The sequence below is a fragment of the Sminthopsis crassicaudata genome, chromosome X, assembly GCF_048593235.1.
Source record: "Sminthopsis crassicaudata isolate SCR6 chromosome X, ASM4859323v1, whole genome shotgun sequence".
In the NCBI taxonomy this organism is placed as follows: Eukaryota; Metazoa; Chordata; class Mammalia; order Dasyuromorphia; family Dasyuridae; genus Sminthopsis; species Sminthopsis crassicaudata.
In genome coordinates this window covers 68543493-68567268 of record NC_133623.1, presented here as the reverse complement: position 1 = coordinate 68567268, position 23776 = coordinate 68543493, and the positions used below count along the sequence as shown (strand labels likewise).

Sequence of the window (23776 nt, the reverse complement as noted above, 5' to 3'; positions counted from 1 at the left end):
TTATCTCTCTCCTTTCAACGTCCCAAAGGGCAGGTCCTTTAGTGAATGAGTTTCACTACTCAATCAATGCTGTGTAGAAACAAATTCTTTATTGATTAGAATTGAAACACCAAAGTGTGGGAGGGCAAAATGCCTGCAAGGCTCCTTTGTTGCTAAAATCCTCTGGTTAAGATGCTGCCTTAGGCTCTGTTGGTAATCTTCCAATAAGTATTTGACAAGAAACTGTGATAAAAGGTGATAGAACACTGAGGAAAAACTGACACACAAATTACCAAAAATAATTCCAAATATACTCAAAGTACCAGTTGAATTTTATATAAATGGATTTATTCATATATGCATTGATGCATTTATTCATACATATATGCACGTGTGCATGTGTACATATATACATGTGTGTAATGTTCTCTTCTTTAAAAATATCTTTCTCTGTGAGCAGGTTTCTTGGGGAGCTTCTGGAAGCAGCCTTAGTTTCAGTTCAGTTCAAAAATCCACTTCAATTCATCAGTTCAAAAATAATGCAGCCAGGAGTCCAAATCCTTTACTGCCTCTTTCTCCTTCACTTGGGGCTCTGCTAGTTTTTGGAGGCCTTCCTCTCTCCTTGGTTCCCGAGAGCTCTTGCTGCTAGTCCTTTGTCTCTGCCAGCTTCAGGCTCTCCTCTTCCCTATGTCTCCAGGCAGCACAAAGGTGGAAGTAGGAATGAATCTTGACTCTGAATCTCCCCAAGTTCTGATCCCTGGGGCGTCCAGGTTTTCAAATGCACCCTATCACCTAGATAAAAAAGCAAAAAGGAATCTTGAGTCCTCATGCAAAGGAATACAGGAAAAAAAAAAAAAAAAAAAAAAACATCTTTAAGGTCCAGAGTGGAGAACCATTGTGTATCCCCTGGGATCTGCTTCAGAATTGTATATGAATTGGGCACCATAGGATGAATGGAAATATCAGCTTCATTAATCACCCTAAGGCCCTGCACTAGATGGTAATCTCCATTTGGCTTTCTAACAGAAAGAATTGCCAGGGAAATGGCAAGGAATCAAAAGTTGAAATTTAAGAAACTTGTCAATTAGAGGCAGTGACCTTATTCTGTCTTCCTGCTTAATCAGGTATTGGCGCCTATAAGGAAATACTGAACAATTACAATTACAAAGGATTCTGTTAGGGAAATAGATGAGAGAGATAAAGAGGGAGTAACTCTGAAATGAAAATGTCTTCTCAGCAGTCAGATGACCCCAGCCATGCCCAGGGGAGAGAAGTTCCCTGGCAGGATTCCTGCTTTTAGGTCCCCTGCAGGGAATTGAGCTGAAGGAAGCTTGTTATATGGGTGGCTCTTGGAGGGGGCTGAGAGCAGTTTGAATTGGAATCAGAAGAGAGAATCTCCTAATTGAGTGAGTGTCCCTGGACTAATCTCCAACTCCAGAGTGCTGGATAGAAACCTCAGTCTCTAGCTCAGGCTGAGGAGGAGTGGTCCTGGACTCAATTACTCCCACCCAGGTAACAGAATGAAAGCACTTTATCCTGATTCCCTGGGGCGGGGCTCTCAGGGGAGGACTTCTCTGAGGGAGTTTCCCAACCCTTCCCCCCAAAGTCTGAGAGAGTGAGAGTTTCAGGAAATGATTACAACAGTACTTACACAGTGCTTTAATTTGTATCAAATGATTTCCTGACAACAATCTCAAGATTATATCAAGGGAAAAAAAAAATCTGAATTTCAGAAAACTAAAGCAACTTGTCTATTGTAAGAGTTAATTGTGGAGAGAGATTTCAACTTAAGGGTCTAATGGCTCCAAATCTATGCTCTTTCAATTGACCAGCAGAGTGGACACATGTTTTTCTCTTTATTCAAGCAAATTCTAGGGATTCTGAATGGCAAGTTATTTAGCTGCAACTTCCTGTCATTCTTGACTATGCACACAGTTTGACTAATCACAACTCATATTTATATATCGATTATACATCCATTAGTGTTGGTGTCAAACGTTGGGCTGGGATCCCCACAATGTCTACCCTACTTCCCTAACATGACCCTACCCCTCTTAGTCTCTCTGTCGAGATTTCTCGGCTGGATCTTTCCTTCTCTGCCGGATCTTTCCTTCTCTGCCGGGACCTTGCCACTAAGGAAGTCAGCCTGCAAAAGCTGACGTCTCAGGTGTAATAACAAACTTCTCTTGCCAGTTTTCTGCCTGGATTTTTTTTTTTTTTAAGTCCCAACTAAAACCAGAACTCCAGCAGGAAGTTTTCTCCTCCCACTCTTAGTTCTAGTACCTTCTATCAAGTGGAGATTTCCTGAATTTGTTGCATTGAGGAGGTCGACAAAATTACCCAGCGGAGCGCAGGACTCCCGGGAAGGGGCCGCTCCACGCAGCCAGGAAAACCCCGGGAACTCCAGATTTCCTGAATGAACCGAAAGCCTCCGGCTCTTTTCTCTGCACAAACTTGTTGAACCGAGTCCAGCCTCGAAGGCGCCAGCGCTGCCTGAGGCTCTCCATGCCCGAGGGAATCGGGGGCTCCCTAGAACCCACTTAATTCTTTGCACCTCCTGCATTCTCCCTTAGCTCCCACACCGACCCCGCCCCTCCCTAGCCATCCCTTCCCCCACGGAGAACTGATACAGGAATGCAAGGAAATGTTAACTCTCCCCGCCCAAAGGCCCCTCTATGCCCAAGTCCAGCGCTACTCCGAGGGGGCCCCTGTGGGCCCCAGCCGGGTTCTGACCAGGCCCGGCCACTCCCTAGTTATCGGAGGGTCAGAGGACGACGTGCAGGAAAACCAATGTGAGTCCCCGGTGTGGTCAGAGTCCCGACTGAGAACTAGCAAGACAAGAGGGAGGGTGGTCCAGCCGGGCCGGCCCCTGCTCCCTTCCCTGGGCCGCGCACCCAGAGGCCGAGGCTGGCGTTTTCTCGAACTTTCAATTGCTCCCGCCCGCCCAAGCCCTCGCCTTGGACCAGCGCCAACGCCCCAGCGCTGCCGCCCGCGGGGGACGCTTTCCCCCCACGCTGCCCCCGGCCGCCTAACCCAGGGGCTGGTGGCGGACCAGGGCGTGCGGACAGTCGGTCCGGTCCGGGGGGAGGGGGGGAGGAGTAGAGAGTCCAGTGAAGGTGCCGGCCCCGGACGGCATGGCTGCAGCTTGGTTGGCTGCAGCCTCTGTGAGCGGCCCCCCCTCCTCCCGCCGCTACACTTATCCAGGTTTCGCGCTCCTGCGATAGGCTCATTCTGCTTGGGGGCGGAACCGCCCAGGCCCTATCCCCTTCCTGCCGCCGGGCCCGTGGCCAATGGGGCCGGGCCTCAGGGCCGCCTCCCGCCCCTGCCCCTGGACCCCCCCTCCTTCTGCTCCCTCGCAACTCTCCGCTCCGCGGGACCCGAGGGCTGCCTGGTGCTCTGAGACTGGCTGTTCGGGGCCTCCAGTCCAGGTCCGGGGTCCGGTCCTCCCCGTGAGCCCAAGAGGAGGCGGCCCCAGGCGCTCCCGGTCCGCACCCGGAGCCCGCGTTGTGCCCCGAGGGGACAGCCCCGGAGGGCGAGCGGGAAGAAGGGCAGGGCTGGATGGGAAGCGGTGGCTGCCAGCCTGCGGCCCGGGCGCGGCCGTCTACCTGGAGGCCGGGGCTGGACCCTTGGACCGGGACTAGTTCGGGGCCAGGACCTGAGCAAGTGACTGCCCTTGGGTGTGGAGCAGCAGCGGAAGTGGGAGCGGCTTTCGGAACCGCTCTGAGGTCGGGGGTCCCCGCTGTGGGACCTCCGCCCGGGCAACTCCCCGCCCTCAGGTTAAGTTCCCCAGCCCAGAGCTCCCGTGGGGAGGGGCCTTGTGGGGGAGGGGCTCAGCCAGCGACGGCCACGACTTTTCCCACGCGGGCCTTGGCCGGAGTAGTGGAGTGGAAGGGAGGGGGCAGGGGGGACTCCGAGTGAGGGACGTGAACACTGAGTCCCAGCCGCCTGGAACTTTCTTGAACCAGGGGACTGAAAATGCTCAACTCTCCAAAGGGGACTCAGGATTCCAAAATGTCATTTTACAAGTTTTGGGGTTTTTTTAAATTATAAACTTATGAAGTCAACAGCCTGGACTAGGAAACGCTTGGAAGGGGGGAGAGTTTTGAAAAATGACTTACCTTCCCCCACCTCCCCTCCCCCCCACCTTACCTTTAGAACAGAGGCGGTTTCCTGAGCAGCTCTGCAGGGACTTGACCGGTCCTTGGCCGAAGTCCCGGGAGGGCCTGCTGGCTGTTCAGAGGCCTGGAAACAGCGCCGTTCTAGTCTTGTCAGAAAGCATGAGTGCAACTTGTGAGGGGTTTTTGGAATCACTTGATGCATGGGAAATTTCCCCCCTCCCATTAGATTCATTTTGTAGCTGTTTTTATTTATCAATATGTTTCTTGTAAACTACAGATTGTAAGATCTTTTCTTCTCCATTCTGGCCTTAGTTTTTGTTTGCTTAATTATTTATTATCTTTAATCCATTGATATTTAAGTCTATGGAAGTTAGGTTCTTTCCTTTTTCTATTTGCCTCTACTCTTATTGTCATGTTTGTGTCTCTTCAGTTGCTTTAGCTTTATCTTTTAAAAATCCTAATAGCTTTTTATTTTCAAAATACCTGCAGATAATTGTCAACATTCACTCTTGCAAAACCTTGTGTTGAATTTTTCTCCCTCTCTTCCTTTCCCTTCTCCCCTACCCCCTCCCAAATACAGCAAGTAATCCAGTATGTACTAAACATGTGCTATCCTTCTATACATATTTCCATATTTATCCTAGCTTAATCTTTTTAAAAGTACCTATATTCCCTCTGGCAATCTTCCTCCTTCCCATTTGTTATTATTTTAATTTTTGAAAAAAAAATTTAATTAAATTTTTTAATTAAATTTAATTAAAAATTTAAGTTCCTTTCCAGCTTTTTGACTAGGGGAAAAGCAGACAGCCCAGTATGTAAATCACATCCTCTAGAGAAAAATTCCTTTCTTAGACAAACTTACCTTCTCTGGAGAAACTCCTTTGTTATACAAACTTCTCCATATCCCAGGGAAGCTGAAAAGTCTTATCAGATACACATCCTGTTCTATATAAAATAAAGATCTCAAGCTATGCCTCATTGCAATATGGGAGATATTGCCAGCCAAGACATCTTGTTGTTCCTTTCCTAATCAATAAAGTCTTTCTTTTCACAGCTTTGATATAAATTATCAAATTATATTAAATTAAATTACAGTATAAATTCAAAAACTGTGTGAAATGAATGAATAAACTGAGTTGTTTTGCTTGAGGGTTTTTTGACCTTTAAAAATCTCTGTTTTATAGGATGACTTCTTGAGTAGGGTAAGGGGGAGAAATGTCTTCAGAAGCTAATTGCTATTTGGGATAGAAGGATCAAAGGAGGAGCTTTCCTAGAATCAGAAAAGCTATAGTCATACTTCTAGGGAGTAGGGAATGTCAGGAGAGAGGGAGAGGTCAAATGTGAATGAAAGAGGGAAGATGCCAAAGGAGGATTGCTTCTGTTGGAGGAGATGCTGTGGAATGAGATGGTTTGGACAGGCAGAGGGGTCAGCTTTGATAAGGAGCAAGGGAACTGGATCTTGGGACACCTGGAATTTCCCCACCTAGAGAAGCAGGACTGGTTTGGATCTCTGAATTCCCATTCCAAGTCCCATACCTGATGCATCATAGGTGCATCTTACTGAATTGTAAAGAAACTTCAGGACCTTAGAACTCTCATTCTAAAAAGTATGTCCACCTTCTCAATACAGAGCCAAGGCAAAAAAAGTAATCAAGGATCCATTTAGTTGGGTCCTTGCTAAAAGTTGGGTCCTAAGCTAAAAAGCTTTAATTAAAAGGCAGCCCCATCTGGAGCAAGAACCATTGACCAGACCGAGCCTTGGGGTTGGCCATCCAAACCTGGGAGGCACTCTTTTTTTCTTAACCTGGATGGTTGATTTTTCAGAGAAATTTTCAGGGCCAAACACAGCAGCTCACACTTTTTTTAAAGCTTTTTATTTTCAAAACCTAATTTTCAATGTTCAAGCATGGAAAACCTTGTGTCCCAATTTTTTGCCTCCCTTCTCCCCACTCTCTCCCCAGACGACAAATAATTCAATATGTTAATCACGTGCAGTTTCTTCTATACATATTTCCACAGTTATGCTGCACATGAAAGATCAGATAAAAAGGGAAAAAAATGAGAAAGAAAGCAAAATGCAAGCAAATAACAAAAAAGTGAATAATTTCAACATTTACCCTAGCAAAACCTTGTTCCCATTCTTTGCCTCCCTTCCCCCCCTCCTCAAATGGCAACGAATTCAATATATATTAAGCATGTGCAATTCTTCAATACATTTTCTACTATTGCTGCAATGAATTATCATAAACGATCAGATCAAAAAGGAAAAAGATGAGAAAGAAAACAAAATGCACGATAACAAGAACAAGTAAGTGAAAATACTATGTTGTCGTCCAAAGTGAAAAATTTCAACATTTATCCTAGCAAAACCTTGTTCCCATTCTTTGCCTCCCTTCCCCCCCTCCTCAAATGGCAACGAATTCAATATAACATGTACAATTCTTCAATATATTTTGTACTATTGCTGCAATGAATTATCATAAACGATCAGATCAAAAAGGAAAAAGATGAGAAAGAAAACAAAATGCACGATAAGAACAAATAAGTGAAAATACTATGTTGTCCTCCAACTTGGTTCCCATAGTCTTCTCCCTGGTTGCAGATGGCTGTCTTCACAAGACCATTGGACCTGTCCTGAATAATCTCATTGTTAGGAGGGCCAATGTCCATCAGAATCAATCATTGTATGTTGGTGCGATGTACAATGATCTTTTGACTGCACATTTCACCTAGCATCAGTCATTTTAGTTTGTCCAGGCCAATCTGACAGCATCCAGAAAATAAAATGCAAGATAACAAGAACAAAAAATTGAAAATACTATGTTGTAGTCTAACTTAGTTCCAGGTCATTCTAACTTCTCCAGGCCTCTCTGACAGCATCCTGCAGAATCATATTGTATGGGAAAATAATATTCCATAACATTCGTATATCTCAATTTATTAAGTCATTCTCCAACTGATGGGTATTCATTCAATTTTCAGTTCTTTTCCACAACAAAAGGGGCCACCTCAAACATTTTTGCATATGTGAGTCTCTTCTTCCTTTATGGTCTATTTGAGATAAAAGCCCATTAGAAACTCTGCTGGATCAAATGGTATGCACGGTTTGATTGTCCTTTGGGCATAGTTCCAAATTACTCTCTAGAAGGGCTGAAATAGTCTACAATTCCATCAACAATCTCTATTAACAAGTCCCAGGTTTCCTAAGTCCTTTCCAACATTAGCCATTATCTCTTCCTGGGATATTAGCCAATCTGAGAGATGTGAAGTGTTCCCTCAGAGTTGTCTTAATTTGCATTTCAGAAAAAGCTGTTTTCATCAAAACACATCTTGAGATAACTTTTATTACTTTTTAGGTGGTACGCTCAGTAGTTGTATTTATTTTTCAATAGTATTTTATTTTCCCTAATATATTTGAAGATACTTTTCACTATTCATTTTTGCAAACCTTTGTGTGCCAAATGTTTCTCCCCCACAACTCTTCCCCAAGAAAGCAAGCAATCTGATATCATCATCAGTGTCCACAGTAATGTATATGTTTCTCTGTCATCTGCCAGGAGTGGGGGACTTTCCCTTGGAATTTCCTGATCACAATTTGGTGTAGAGGTAGTTTCTAAATCTTTAGGAAGGAGCTTGGGGGTGGGGAGGTAACATGTTGAACTTCTTCCTGCTACACTTCTGTCTTGACTCTGCCTTCCTGGAAATATGTTGTGAAGTAGAAACATTTCTCAAGTTACCAAGTTGATGCTTTGAGAAAAACAAACAAGCAAACACACAATGAACAGAAAACACAATGACTTTAAAGATTTATTGACTTTCTTCTTCTGAACTGACTTCTTGGGGAGGCAGGGTTACCTCTCTTTCAGGCTCTGGTATTTGGACTATTTCAGCAAGTGAACTTGGAGGAAGACAGTGCATGTCTTGAGGAATGAATAAGAGGAACTGGTGGTGTGGTTGAGAATGGGCTACCTGAAGGATCATGTCCAGGGCGATTTTTCTTTGGTTTCTGTCCATGTAGATGTCAAATGAGTCAAAACATCTGAAAGGTGATTCTGTGATGGACCATAAGGCAAGAATGAATAAAAAGTTTGACAAAGCATGTCTGTCATTTGAGAAGGGGTTCATGGCATCCACAGCTACTCCACTCCCCTCTGCAGGCTGGATAGTTATAGAAAGGGTCTCATTCTCATAATCCACGTGTATTTCCCCAAAGAAAGACCACTGAGATAGTAAGCTGTCAAAGTAAAACTTGCATTGCTTAAAAAGACTTCTTCTCTGTCTGTTGTATGACCCAAATTTCTTGGTTGCCATTTTATTCAGGTTTCTGACAAATTTTTTCGAATTCTTCACTTGACCATTTACTTCTGCACATCTTTCTTTGACCTCTATGTACTGGTCCCTTATTTGTTCTCGGTTTCCATGAGTATAGGTATTTGATTTTATAATCTCTTTTAACATATTGATTTCTTTATAAAGAAGAGAGGGCATTCTTGTAACTTCCATACGCTGAGGACATATGTATTCGGCCAGAGGGGTCTCTTTCTGGAGTTCTCTTTTCTTCATGTCCACCTCCTCTTTAATGTTTTGGATGTAATATAGTTGTTGCTGAAGCCTAGTTGCACAATGCCTCATGGAATTGTGTCGGATGCTCACTTCCAAACCAGCATCGTTTCGTTCTTCCGTAAATGATTCTGATAAATTTGAAATTTGATTAAATTTGGACTCAAAATCTTTCAGTTTCTCTTCACTATTTATTTTCACTTGTCTTAAATTCTCCATCTCTGCCTCTCGAGACTGAATTGTTTTCTCAACTTCTTTTATACTTTCTTTCATGTCCTGAGCTATAGTTTCCAGACCTGAGATTTCTTTTGAATGGTTTTCATTTTGATGCTCAAGATCTTTTATTTCTGAAGTAATATGTATTCGTTCAACCCTCATTTCATTTAAAGTTTTGTAATGATTGTCAATAGTTTCTTGATTCCTCTTGAGATCATTTTCAAGTAAATTCATATGTTGGTGTATTGAAGACAGCTGTGTTATTTTATTTTCCACTTCTTTCTGCAAATTATTTATTTCAATGTCCATATCACCCAAGTAAGTAGGTCTGGGTTTTTCACATGGGGAATAGTGTCCTTCAAACACTTCATCACCACTGGCTGTTAAAATTTTGCAACAGTTCTTGGGAAATTCCTCACCCTGCATCACTGCATGGGCCACAGAGTTACTTTTAATGAGCAGCACAGACTGTATGTCCTTGATATCAATCAAAGTATTGGCCACCACTGCATCACGTATTTCTAAGGCTTTGAGAACTGTTGGAAATTCTGGGTGATCCACTGCTCTGCCTGTGACATCATACACCTCACAGTCAAATGCTGACACGATTATCTGTGGTCCTGGAGTGCCTGGTGGATAAATGTTTTTCATCAGCCCCTGAAGAATCAGCTCATCATTGTGGTTGTCACAGAAAAAGTGAAGAAGAAGGCCCTGCAAGCAGCACTCAATAGCCAAAGCAAATTCAGGATCTCGGAGACGAATGCAAGCTCCTAGTGGGCCTAGTGGTTTGTGAGTAAAGTGCCCTTGACTATGGGCATGGTCTACTGCTTCCACAAGGGCTGCAATCTGGGGTCCGAACCTTTTCAGTGGCTCAGATTTACAATCCTTCCACTGGCTTAGCTGGTTTTGCTCCTCATGCAGCATTTCCTGTATATCAGACTCTTCTCTCATAAGTCGAAAATGTTCTTCATCATCTTTTTCTACAGTTCCGTAAATAAGGTTTATATCTTGTACAAGTGAATATTCTTGCTTTCTGAGGGCCTTTAATCTTTCTCTCAGCGTGGAAATGTTTTTCTTTCTTTCCAATTCTGCTGGTTCTAGATTTGTTTTCTTGTTTTCAATTTCATCATGAAGCTGTCTTGAAACTTTTTCTAATTTATTCAATTCATTTTGGGAAGAATTATATAAAGACCTCATTTGAGAATAGGCCATATCTATTTTCTTGGTGTTTTCTTTTGCTTCAGTATATTCCTGCTGTAATCCAATGTGGTCCTTATTTAACTTGCCAATATTTTTTATGATGTCTTTGAGCCTCTTTTCTGCTTCATTTAATCTGGACTTGGAAAGCTCTAGTTCCTGTCCTAATTCTATGCTATATTGTTCTCCAATGTTTATCTGTCTTATCCTTTCATTAATGTCTCTCTCAGTTTCATTTACACTTGCCCAAGCCAACTCACATCTCAAGTTTTCTAAGTCATCCATCATAGAAATCATATTCTCATGACGACTCTCTAATACTGTGAGCTCATCATTGAGTCTCTGAAGCTGCTCATTCCCTTCCTCTATGCTCTGCTCGTTACTTGCTTTTCTCTCTAGAATTTCTGAATACTCTTCCCTCATCCCCTCAAGCTTGGTTGCTTTCAGAAATAATCTGTATCTGTCACCATCATCTCTGATCTGCAGTAACTGCCCACCCACCTCTTGGTGTAAAACGGTCACGGGATTGTCTACTCTGATCTTAAAATGGTCAAGAATGGCTGGCAGATCATCTCCCTCACAAACAACTAGGTTTCCTGCTTGGTCTTTTAGTTGGTGACTTGGATTCGTATCTACCCAGATGCATTGCTGTACAGTTATGGAATCCCCAAAAACCTCAGCCTTAAAAGCCTTTTCCCCTGTGTTCCTTAAAGTAATGGAGATGGTAGCGGAAGTCTCTCCTTCTTTCACAAACTGTCTGAGAGACAATCCTAAGGATTTCCCGCCCAGACCCACTATCAGGGCTGCCAGCAATGCGCTCTTCCCGCTGTGTCCCACCACCAAGTTGACACTGGACCCAAATTTCACGGGCCCGAGCTTGGAATAGCTCATGAAATTCTCCAGCTGAATACTCTCAATGATACCCGCTTCCCCTGGGGCTGACTGAGAAACAGAACGTTCAGGAGACACGTTCTGGAAGAGGACCAGCGCCATGTCCTCACTCATGCAACCCGCTGGCCCTGGCCTCTCTCTTGGCTCCTCCCCTGAGGTAGAGGGTACTGCAAAATCCAGTTTCCTCTTTGCCATTTTGTCAGTGACAGAAAAACCCGCCTGGGTGGGAGGACTCTTCCAGAGTCACTTGCTGCTCCTTCCCTGCCCCACCCTTTCCAAGGAGGCACAATGTGCCTCTATGGAGTCTCTAAGCCCTTAGAACTACACTCTGGCCCCAATTTCCTGTTCTACATCAACAGAGACAGACAAGTCAGGCCCTACCTAAGATTTCCGGGATGGCGGGAAAACGCCACCAGGGAAAAACGCCCAAGCGGTTGAGGCTCAGCAGAGGCCCCAACAGCGGGAAAAGCTCTCTATTGCCTTCCAGCCCAGTCCGCCCGCGCCACGCGGCCCACTCACGGCCACACGAGTCCTCGCCACTGCCTGCCCGACCTGGCCCCGAGACTGCGACCCCCTCAGCACTCAACCCCTCATGGTCAACAGCTACAAGGCACAGACCCAAAGATGTCTACCGAGCTGTGACAGGGAGTGACAGGGAGTAACAGGAAGTAACAGGAAGTGACAGGGAGTTACAGGAAGGAAAGGGGCGGAGTCAGAGTTGTGGAGTGCGCCTGCGCCTACACCTGCGCACTACCTCCTGCCTTGTGCCCTCCCCCACCTAACGGTTCTCACACCCTGGGGTGGCCTAAGGAGCGCCAAAATCAGGTTTCCAGTGGGCAGGGAGGGACGAGTGCCTCCCGTGGCTCTCAGAGGAAGTTCATACTAATGGAAAACAGACTTTCAGCTAAACAACACTTGCAGAAAGCATGCCCTGAGCTCCCACTCTTGGTCATTAATAAAAGGCAATCAACCAGCCACAGTTCCCACACTCAGAAAGCACATCTCTGACCCTGTCACTGTGATGGTCTAGAAGATTCCTTGGCTCTACTGGCCCCTTAAGATGAAATACAAACGGTTCGGTTTGCTTTTAAAGCCCTGCACAGTGTCCATCAGGTTTCCCTTTACAGGCTGACTACCCCGTCCTTCCCTGCACACCCTCAAGGCTTCAGGCCGGCTCCTCACTTTGTCATGGGAGTATGTGCTCTGCATGGACATGACAGTCATCTGCCTCTCGCAAATGCAGTGAGGGAGCAGAGCATTCACCCTGAAATCCCGGAGACGTGAGTCCACATATGGTCTCCGGCTCAGTAGTTGTGTGCGCCTGAGCAAGAACTTCCCGACCCTCGTCTGCCTCACTTTCCTTCTCTGTAAAATCAGGAGGCCAAGAGCCCCTGCTTCCCTGGCTTGTTGTGAAGGGTAAAGGGAGTCATTTTGGGAACATGCTTTGCAGTCCTTAAAGGATTGTGGAATGGTCATGGCTGTTCCCTCTTATTTCAATCACCATCAACCTGAGAAAAAAGGCCAAAGTTTGCAGAAAGCTATAAAGTAACCAGAATGAGTGTAGCCTCCAATTAAAACTCCCCTACCATGACCTAAAATCTGTTATGGTCAAAGGGGGGGGATTGGCAAAAGAACCCACCTACAAATGGTTTTCATATAGAATTTGAATGGGTGTAAATGCTTTACACAAGGAAAGGCACCAAAGGGATCCTGAAAAGGGCTTGAAACACCATTTGACATGTAAGAAATGATGAGCTAATGGATTCTAGAAAACATGGAAAGACCTGCAGGAAACAGTGAAGAGTGAAAGGAGCAGAACCAAGAAAATGCTATGGACAGTAATGGCGATATGAGTCCAAACCAATGTGAGTGACGGAGTTACTCTCACTATGTCAGTTCTAGAAACACTAAATACAGGGAAAGGAAGTTCAGCAGGAGTCTCATGGAGCAGAGTGGGAGGAGCCCGCCTTCTCTCCTAGCTCCAGAGGCTTGAGACGAGGGAAACTTCATAGAGCTCAGGGAGAATACATGTGGAGACTTTTACTTCCCCCTAAGCCTCCTTTCCTCTCCTCTACCTGAACACCAGCTAGAAAATTCATGCAGACCTGGAAGGAGACCATTGAGCATGATGGAACGTGTCTAGTTCCCCTCTTTCCACTGTCATTGGAGACTCAAAACCAGACAGGTTCATCATAGAAACCAGAGGGGAGATGCTGCAAAGCATTCAGACAATTAAGACACTACTGCCCCATTGCTGAAATTTTAAACTGATTCACCCATTCTAGAGAACAATTTGGAACTATAAAAAAGGGTTGTAAAACCACTCATAGCCTATGAGCAGGAAATACCACTCTAGATATTTATCTTAAAGAGAGAAAAACAAAAAAGAAAAAGTTCCTGTAGGTTCAAAAAGATTTACAGCAGCTTTTTTGAGGTGGTAAAGAATTGGAAATGAAAAGGATGTCCATCTATTGGAGAATGACTGAGCAAGTTGTTGTGTATTATTGGTTTTTTTTTAATTTTTTTAGTTTCAAAATATATGCACGGGCAATTTATCAACATTGACTCATAGCCTTGTGTTCCAAATTGTCCTCTCCTTTCCCCTACCCTTTTCACCTAGATAGCAAGCAATCCAATATATGTTATACATGTTAAAGTATATGTTAAATCCATATTGATAAACATATAAACTTATTTATACAATTATCTTGCAGCACAAGAAAAATCAAATCAAAAAGGAAAGAAAGTGAATAAGAAAACAAAATGCAAGTGAACAAAAAAAAAAAGAGTAAGAATGTTACCTTTTGATCCGCATTCAATTCCCACAATCCTCTCTCTCTGAGTGTAGATGGCTCTCTTTATCACAAAATGGTTGAAACTGATTTCAATCATCTCACTGATGGAAAGAGTCATGTCCCTCAGAATTGATCGTTGTATAATATTATGTTGCCGTGTACAATGATCTCCTGGTTCTGCTCATTTCACTCAGTATCAGTTCATGTAAGTCTCTCCAGGCCTTTCTGAAATCATCGTGGTGATTGTTTCTTATACAACAATAATATAACATAATATTCATATACCATAACTTATTCAGCCATTCTCCAATTGATGGGCACCCACTCAGTTTCCAGTTTCTAGCTACTATGTAAAGGGCTGCCACAAACATTTTTGCGCATGTGGGTAACTGTCTCTCCTTTAAAATCTCTTTGTGATATAAGCCCATTAGAAACACAGCTGGATCAAAGGGTATGCAGAGCTTGATGACTTTTTTGAGCATCGTTCCAAATTGCTCTCCAGAATGGCTGGATCTGTTTGCAATTCCAACAATAAGTGTCCCAGTTTTTGAACATCCCCTCCATTATTTGTCATTATCTTTTCCTGTCATCCTACCAATCTGAGAGGTGTGGGGTGGAATTTCAGAGTTGACTTAATTTGCATTTCTCTGATCAACACTGATCTAGAGCACCTTTTTCATATGACTAGAAATGGTTTCAACTTCTTCATCTGAAAATTGTTTATTCCTATCCTTCGACCTTTTATCAATTGGAGAATGTCTCAAATTTATAAGTTTGGGTTATTTCTCTATATAATTTAGAAAAGAGGCCTTTATCAGAATCCTTAAAGGTAAACATGTCTTCCCAATTTATTGCTTCCCTTCTAATCTTGTCTGCATTAGTTTTGCTTGTACAAAAACTTTTTACCTTAATATAATCAAAATTATCTATTTGGTATTCCTTTATGAGTTCCAGTTCTTTTTATTGGTTTATTTTGGTCTCACATTCCCTCCTTCTCCACAGATCTGAGAGGAAAACTATCCTATATTCTTCTAATTTGCTTATAACATCACTCATTATGTCTAAAATTTCGACATTATTTTGATACGACATGGGCCGATCACTAGTTTCTGCCATACTAGTTTTCAGTTTTTCCAATAGTTTTTGTCAAATAATGAGTTCCCATCCAAAAGTTGGAGTGTTTAGGTTTGTTAAAAACTATATTGGTATAGTTATTGACTATTTTGTCCTGTGAACCTGACCTATTCCACTGATTGAAAACACTATTTCTTAGCCAGTACTAAATTGTTTGGATGACCATTGCTTTATAATACAGTTTTAGCCCTGGCACAGCTAGGTTATCTTCATTGAGATTTTTTTCATTAATTCCCTTGAAATTGTTGACCTTTTGTTCTTCCAGATGAACTTTGTTATTGTTTTTTCTAGATCCGTAAAATAATTTCTTGGGAGTTTGATTGGTATGGCATGAAATAAGTAGATTAATTTAGGTAATGTTGTCATTTTTATTATATTTCCTCAGCCTACCCATGAGCACTTAATACTTTTCCATTGATTACATCTGACTTTCTTTGTGTGAAAAGTGTTTGTAGTAGTGTTCATACAGTTCCTGACTTTTCCTTGACAAATAGATTCCTAAATATTTTATACTATTGACAGTTATTTTGAATGGAATTTCTCTTTTTATCTCTTGCTGCTGAACTTTGTGAGTAACATATAAAAATGCTGATTCATGTGGATGTATTTCATATCCTATAACTTTGCTAAAGAAGTATATTACTTCTAATAGCCTTTTAGTTGATTCTCTAGGGTTCTCTAACTATAAGATCATATCATCTGCAAAGAGTGATCATTTGGTTATCTCATTACATACTCTAATTCCTCTAACCTCTTTTTCTTCTCTTATTGCCAAAGCTAACATTTCTTTTTTTGTTTTGTTTTGTTTTGTTTATTTTTATTTTATTTTATAATTATAACTTTTTTTTTGACAGTACATATGCATGGGTAATTTTTTACAACATTATCCCTTTCACTTACTTCTGTTCAGATTTTTTTCCCTTCCTCCCCCAACCCCCTCCCCCAGATGACAGGCAGTCTTATACATGTTAAATATATTACAATATATTCTAGATACAATATATATGTGTAGAACCAAATTTCTTGTTGCACAGGAAGAATTGGATTCAGAAGGTAAAAATAACAGTTTACACTCATTTCCCAGTGTTCCTTTTCTGGATGTAGCTGATTCTGTCCATCATTAATCAATTGGAATTATATTAGCTCTTCTCTATGTTGAAGATATCCACTTCCATCAGAATACATCCTCGTACAGTGTCATTGTTGAAGTGTATAATGATCTCCTGGTTCTGCTCGTTTCACTTAGCATCAGTTGATGTAAGTCTCTCCAAGCCTCTCTGTATTCCTCCTGTTGGTCATTTCTTATAGAACAATAATATTCCATAACATTCATATACCGCAATTTACCCAACCATTCTCCAATGGATGGACATCCATTCATCTTCCAGCTTCTAGCTACAACAAAAAGAGCTGCCACAAACATTTTGCCACATACAGGTCCCTTTCCACTCTTTAGTATTCCTTTGGGATATAATCCCAAACAGCAATGCTGGGTCAAAGGGTATGCACAGTTTGATAACATTTTGGGAGATTGCTCTCCAGAATGGTTGGATTCTTTCACAACTCCACCAACAATGCATCAGTGTCCCAGTTTTCCCACAGCCCCTCCAACATTCATCGTTATCTGTTCCTGTCATTTTAGCCAATCTGACAGGTGTGTAATGATATCTCAGAGTTGTCTTAATTTGCATTTCTCTGATCAATAGTGATTTGGAACACTCTTTCATATGAGTAGAAATAGTTTTAATTTCATCATTTGAAAATTGTCTGTTCATATCCTTTGACCATTTATCAATTGGAGAATGGCTTGATTTCCTATAAATTAAAGTCAATTTTCTGTATATTTTGGAGATGAGGCCTTTATCAGAACCTTTAACTGTAAAAATGTTTTCCCAATTTGTTACTTCCCTTCTAATCTTGTTTGCATTAGTTTTGTTTGTGTTGGTGTAATCAAAATTTTCTATTTTGTGATCAATAATGGTCTCTAGTTCTCCCTTGGACACAAACTCCTTCCTCCTCCACAAGTCTGAGAGGTAAACCATCCCATGTTCCTCCAATTTATTTATGATTTCGTTCTTTATGCCTAAATCTTGGACCCATTTTGATCTAATCTTAGTATGTGGTGTTAAATGTGGGTCCATGCCTAGTTTCTGCCATACTAATTTCCACTTTTCCCACAAAGCTAACATTTCTAATACAATACTGAATAGTAATGGTGATAGCAGGCAAACTTGTTTCACTACTGCTCTTATAGGGAATGTTTCTAGTTTGTTCCCATTATATATGATTCTTGCTCATGGTTTTAAATTTATGCTACTGATCATTTTAAGGAAAAGTCCTTTATTCTTATACTATCTGGTGTTTTTAATAGGAGTGGGCGTTGGATTTTATCAAATACTTTCTCTGAATCTATTGAGATAATCATAAAATTTTTGTTAGGTTACTTATTGATATATTCAATTATGCTAATAGTTTCCCTAATATTGAACCAGTCCTGAATTGCTAGCATAAATCCTACTTGGTCATAGTATATTTTCCTGGGGATAACTTTTTGTCATCTCGTTGCTGATATTTTATTTAAGATTTTTGCATCAATATTCATTAGGGAAATTGGTCTAGAATTTTCTTTCTCTGTTTTTGCCCTCCCTGGTTTTGGCATCACCACCAAAACTGGGTCATAAAAAGAATTTGGTAGGCATCCTTATTTCCTTATTTTTTCAAATAGCTTATAGTATAGGAATTAATTGTTCTTTAAATTTTTGGTAGAATTCACATATAAATCCATCTGGCTTGGAGATTTTTTCTTAGGGAATAGGCATGAGACTTGTGGGGATCAGGAAGGAAATGCACAGGGCCCTATGGAAAGTACCTAGTTGTCATCGTTCTCTGACCAAAGGCAGGAAACTAGGGAAAATAATCATGAAAATCAGGCAGGAAACTCCCAGAAGGTACCTGAGTCTCCTCTTTTCTTCTGTCATCTTAACTATGGAGACTGGGGATTCGAGCAGAAGATAGACTTGGCACAATGGAACATGCCCATCTCTCCTTTTTGTTCCAGAGACTAGAGACCATGCAGGAAGCTTGTGGAAATCAGGATGGAGAAGCACAGGGCATGATGAAACACACTCAGCTTTTCTCACTATCAAGCAAGACTGGAGACATCAGTAGACTCATGGAATCAGGCAGAAGATACATGGGAATGGTGAAATGTGTCCACCTTTTCTCTTCTCTTCTTTGCAGAGGCTGGAGATCAGACCAGAAAAGGATGGAGTGCACTGGAAGGCACTTGATTCCTCTATTCCCTTTCCATTAGCGTCTAGACTCCAGGAGGGAGACTAATGAAGATCAGGCAGGAAAATTCTGGAGCATTCTGGAAAGCACTGCCTCTTCTCCCTTCCTTTTATCTCCTCTTCACTTTGGAGGTGGAGATGAAACAGGAGCCAAGAAGGGCACTGTGAAAAGCACACATCTCTCTGCCATCTATAGGCTGGAGATCCTAGGAGATGTTCTGGATGCAATGGAAGGTTCCCATTTTTCCTCTTTGATACTGAAAGTGGATCTCATGTAGGATGCTCATTGAGATGAGTCAGGAGATAGGCCTGGTGAAAGCCATTCTCTCATCTTCTGGCTTTCACTAAAGGCAAGAGACCATGCAGAAGACTTAGGGAAAACAGGAAGGAGATTAGGGAACATAAAGTAAGGTACTGTCATTTCTTCTGTCCTTTGTCTTCTGTTTAAAGATGGGAGATCTGGTAGAAGCCTCATGCGTCACAATGGAGGATGCTCACCTCTTCTCTTAGATCCAGAGACTTTAGAACTAAAGGAAAATTCATAGAGATCAGGCAGAATACATGAGGAGGCATTTACTTCTACCTACTTCTCCTTTTCTCTCCTCTTCCTTTTAGAGCCTGAAAACCACCTAGAAAACCCATGGAGATCAGGAAGGAAAGAAGTGAGCCTGATGGAAGATGTCCACCTACCCACTTTCACTTCCTGGGAACTAAAAACCAGACAAGAGGCTCATAGAAATCAGACGGAGGTGTTGGAGGGAATGTAGGACAATTAAGACAGTAATGCATTGTTGGTGATGTTGTATACTGATTCATTTATTCTCAAGAACAATTTGGAAGTGTGGCCAAAGGGCCAAGGAACCATGCATAGCCTTTGATCAAAAAACACCACTTTAGATATTTATCTTGAAGAGAGAAAAAAGAAAAAGACAAAGGAGCTATAGGTCCAAAAAGATTTAGAGCACCATTTTGTTGTAATGGGAAAAAAACTGAAAATTGAAAGGATACCCATCTATTGGGGAATGACTGAGCCACTTGTTCTTTATTATTGTTGTGGAACACTATTATGCTACATGAAATGACAACCAGGATACTCTGAGAATCTTCTAGAAAGACTTACATAAAGTGATGGAGAGTGAAATGAACAGAACCAGAAGACACTCTATAGTAACAGCAGAATTGTAAAATGATCTAATGTAAGTTACTTATGTGTTCTCAGCAATGCAATGATAAAAAACGATTTTAGAGGTCTTACCATGAAAAATGCTCTGCATTTCTTGAGAAAGGATTGATGAAATCTAAATGCAGAGGGACACTTTTTCTCACTTTATTTCCTTTGTGGTTTTGGTCTGTATTTTCTTTCATAGAAAGATTTCCATGTTTTGAGAAACTGCACTCTATAGTCGTTATGAAAAGGGTTGCCTTCTTAATGAGGGAGCAAGTGAGCGTATTTGAAACTCAAAATATGAAAAGTAAAAATAGAATGTTAACATCATCTTGATATGTATCTGAGTAAATAATAGAATACTAAAGGCAGTTTAAAAAAGGAAATCACAGGGGAGATCCATGGACCATGTCACTCTTTCCTTCTTCCCCTTTCCCTTTGGTGGTTGTAGATTAGCCAGGAAACAGGCTGGAAAGAATGGAAAGTCATCCCTTTCCCTCTTTGTTCCAGATCCTGGAGGCTCCATGGGAAACCCATGGTATTCAGGATGGAGAAACATGGAGCATGATGTAATGTACTCACCTTTTCTCTTCTCACTTGCAAGGAAGACTGGAGATCGATCAGAAGATCAAGCAGGAGATACATGGGAATGATGAAATGTGCCCACTTTTTATCTTCTCTATTCTCCTCCTCTTTTGAGAGGCTGGAGATCAGACCAAATGGAGTCCAGTGGAGGGCACTTGACTCTCCTATTCCCATTTCTATGGGAGTCCAAAGAGTCCAGGCAGGAGACACATGAACTTCATTCAGGAGCTTCAGGAAAATCAAGCAGAGACTCCTGGAACACTCTGGGAGGCACTGCCTCCTCTCCCCTCCCTTTGTCTCCTCATCCCTCTGAAGGCTGAACTTGAGACAGGAGCCAGGATAAGCTCTGTTAATGACACATATCTCTCTTTTATACAAATGCTGAAGGTCATTCAGAAGATGGTCTGGATGCACTGGAAGGTTCCCTCTTCTCTTTGATCCAGAAATTGGAACTCCTTGAGTCATTAAGGACATTCATTGAGATCTGCTAGAGATAGACAGGGTCTGGTGAAAAGTATTTTATCATGTTGCTTTCAATAAAGGCAAGGGAAAATGCAGAAGACTTATGGAGAGCAGGCAGAAGATGCAGGGGGCAGGAAGTAGGGTGCCTTCTTCCTCTTTTCTATCCTTTGTCTTACATCCAGTGATAGATCTGGCAGGAGCCTCACGGGTCAGAGTGGAGGGTGTTCACTTCTTCTCTTAGGTCCAGGAGCTTGAGACCAGAAGGGAGAATCTTAGAAATCAGGCACAATACATGTGGAGGCATTCACTTCTCCTGACTCCTTCTTTCCTTTGAGCCTCCTTCTGGAAGCTAAAATCCAGCAAAACCTCGAGGAAATAAGAAGTAGGGGAATGGATATGATTGAACATGGTCACCTCCCCTTTCCCCACTCTCACTGGAGTCTGAACAATAAGCAGGATACTCATGGAAATCAGGGGTGAGATCCATGGAGCATGATGTTACTGCCTTTTTTTCTTTCCTTCTCTCTTCTTCCCTTGTAAGGCTGAAGATCATGAAGAGAACAGACAGGGCAGAATGGAAAGTGTCCACTAATCCTCATGGAGGCCCAGGCTAGAGAAGAGGTAGGAGACTCGAGCAGATCAGGAAGGAAATGCCAAGGAGAAGGCATCCACTTCTCTTCCCATTTTGACCAGAGCTGGGAAACCAGGAAGAAAGCCCATGAAGATCAGGCAGGAAACCTGGGGAATGAACCTGACTTTACCCTCTCTGTCTCTCTTCCCTTTAGAGGCTGGAGATCAGGCAGGAGCCAGGCAGGGCACAATGGTCAACTGCCACCTCTCCTCTTTGATTCAGAGTCTGAAGATTTGGCAAGGTACTCAGGGAAAACAGGAAGGAGGAAAATGGGGCATGATGGAAGCCATCCCACTGTCCTCTTCTCACTCCCACCAGAGGCTGGAGACCAGTCAGTAGGCTTATGGGGATCAGGCAGAAGATGCACAGGAAACAGGGGAGAATGCCCATTTTTCTTCTTTTCACTTCCATAATTCACTGGGATGCTGGACAGGAGTCTCCTAGCAAGGAGAACGGATTCGTGTAATGAAAAATGAATTGTGCCCATTTCTCTTCTTGTTTCTAGATCAGAGATTCCTAGAGCTCAGACAGGATGAATGTGGAGTACGATGAGGTCTCTGCTTCTCCTTTCTCTTCCCCTCCTCTGCTCATCCCAGCCAAGGTAGAAACTCTTAAATTTAACAAGGAGCAGAATGAGTTTGATGAAAGGTAAAGACTGAAAACCGGACAGGAGGCTCACAAAAATCAGAGGGGAGATGCTGAAGAGGACATAGGACTATTAAGACATCAATGCATTGTTGGTGAAGTTGTATACAGTTTATCCATTCTGAAGAGCAATTTGGTACCGTGCCCAAAGGGCTATAAAATCATGTATAGCTTTTGAGCAAGAAATACCACCCTAGATAGTTATCTTAAAGAGAGAAAAGACAAAAAGGCAAAGGACCTATGGATCCAAAAAGATTTAGAGCACCGTTTTTTTGGTGGTAAAGAAATGGAAATTGAGGGGCTGCCCATCAGTTGGGGAATGGCTGAGCAAGTTGTTGTATATTATTGTTATGGAGTGCTTATGCTGGAAGAAATGACAAGCAGGATGTTCTGAGAATCTTCTGGAAAGACTTACATGAAGTGATGCACAATGAGATGAGCAGTTTGGAAAACACTCTATAGGAACAGCAGTATTGTAAAGTGATCCAAAACTTATCTGTTCTCAGCAAGACAATGATTCCACACAATTGTAAAGGTGTTAGGATGAAAAATGCTATCTGTCTCCAAAGAAAGAAATGATGAAGTCTAAGTGCAGAGCAAGGCTCATTATTTCTTTCCTTTATTTTCCTTGTGTTTTTCATCTGTGTTTTCTTTTCATAACATGACTTACATGGGAAGGTTTTGCAAAAATGGGCATGTATAGTCTATTATGAAAAAGGTTACCTTCTCATGACAGGCAAAGATAGTGATAAATGTTGTAGAGGATGTGGAAAAACTGGGGCACTAATTTTTGTTGGTGGATTGTGAAATGATCCAACCATTCTGAAGAGCAATTTGGAACTATACCCAAGCGATGAGAAAACTGTCCATATCATTTGACCCAGCAGTGTCTCTACTGGGTCTGTATCCCAAGGAAATCATAGAGGAGGGAAAAATCAAAAAGGAAGTACACCCATCTGTACAAAAATGTTTTATGGTAGCAAAGAACTGGAAAGTGAGAAGAAAAAGGTGTCCTTCTTAATGAGATTTGGAGGGAAGGGAGGAAGGGAGAATATTTGGTACTAAAAATCTCAAAAATAAAAAAGAATGTTCAAACTGTTTTGATATGTAATTGGGAAAAGAATAAGACATTAAATCAAGTTTTTGAAAAAAAGAAATCAGAAGGGAAACCTATGGAGCATGATGAAAGTTACTTGTCACTCCTCTTTCCTTCCTTTTGGAGAGTGGGAATCAGACAGGAGACAGAATGAAAATGGAAATCTGCCCCCTCTTCTCTTTGATCCAGAGCTTACAGACGTGGTAGAAGTCTCATGAATATCAGATGGGAGACCCATGGAGTGTGATGGATAGTACCTGCTTCTCTTTTGTTTTTCATCTTCCCTTCAAAAACTAGAAATTGGATGGCATATCAAATTAGTAACCCAAGGCAGCCTGCCTCAGACACTAAATTTCAGTAATGAGCAGTCCTAGGTACAGTTATTATTATTATTATTTCTCTCTTTTTATGAAAGAGTTTAGCAGGTCTTTAAAAAAAGAATCATTATTATTGAAAACCAATTAAATTATAAAAACAATAAATATTATAGTAGGTCTATACAATATGAAATAATGTCAAATTAGAATCCCAAGAGATCCCATTTCAGACATCAAATTTCATTAATCACCAGGGCTAGATTCAGTTATTATTATTTCTCTCATTTTGATGCAATAAAAGTTAATGAAAAAGTTTAACATGTCTTTAAAAAGAATCATTACTACTTAAATAAAACAACCATCATATTATCAAAATAACATTCATCATATTCTGTGTTTATAATGTGTAATAATATCAAATTAAAATCCTAAAACATCCTACTTCAGATAGGAAGTTTCTTGCATCATCAAGCCTTGATACAGTTATTAATATTATAATTTTTCATGTTGATGCAATAAGATTAAATGAAAAAGTTTAATAGCTCTTTACAAAAAGAATCATTATCAATAAACAAAACTAACATTAAATTATCAAAAGCAATAAATTTTAGAATAACTATAATATGTAAAATAATATCAAATTAAAATATAAAGAGATCCTATGTCAAGCAGCAAGTTTCAGAAATCAGCAGGCC

General features: G+C 41.6%; 2 long non-coding RNA genes across 2 annotated transcripts; one reads left to right on the top strand and one right to left on the bottom strand.

The window, feature by feature from the left end:
- Positions 1-67: 67 nt before the first annotated feature.
- LOC141549218 (uncharacterized) lies at positions 68-3156 on the bottom strand. Its single transcript, XR_012484289.1, has 2 exons — positions 2263-3156; positions 68-771 (listed from the first exon to the last, which is right to left on the bottom strand). It is a non-coding gene; the product is annotated as an uncharacterized LOC141549218 (long non-coding RNA).
- A 272-nt stretch (positions 3157-3428) lies between these two features.
- Positions 3429-22257, top strand: LOC141548234 (uncharacterized). The gene is made up of 4 exons (XR_012483852.1): positions 3429-3755; positions 20934-21013; positions 21180-21259; positions 21529-22257. It is a non-coding gene; the product is annotated as an uncharacterized LOC141548234 (long non-coding RNA).
- The last annotated feature ends 1519 nt before the right edge of the window (positions 22258-23776 follow it).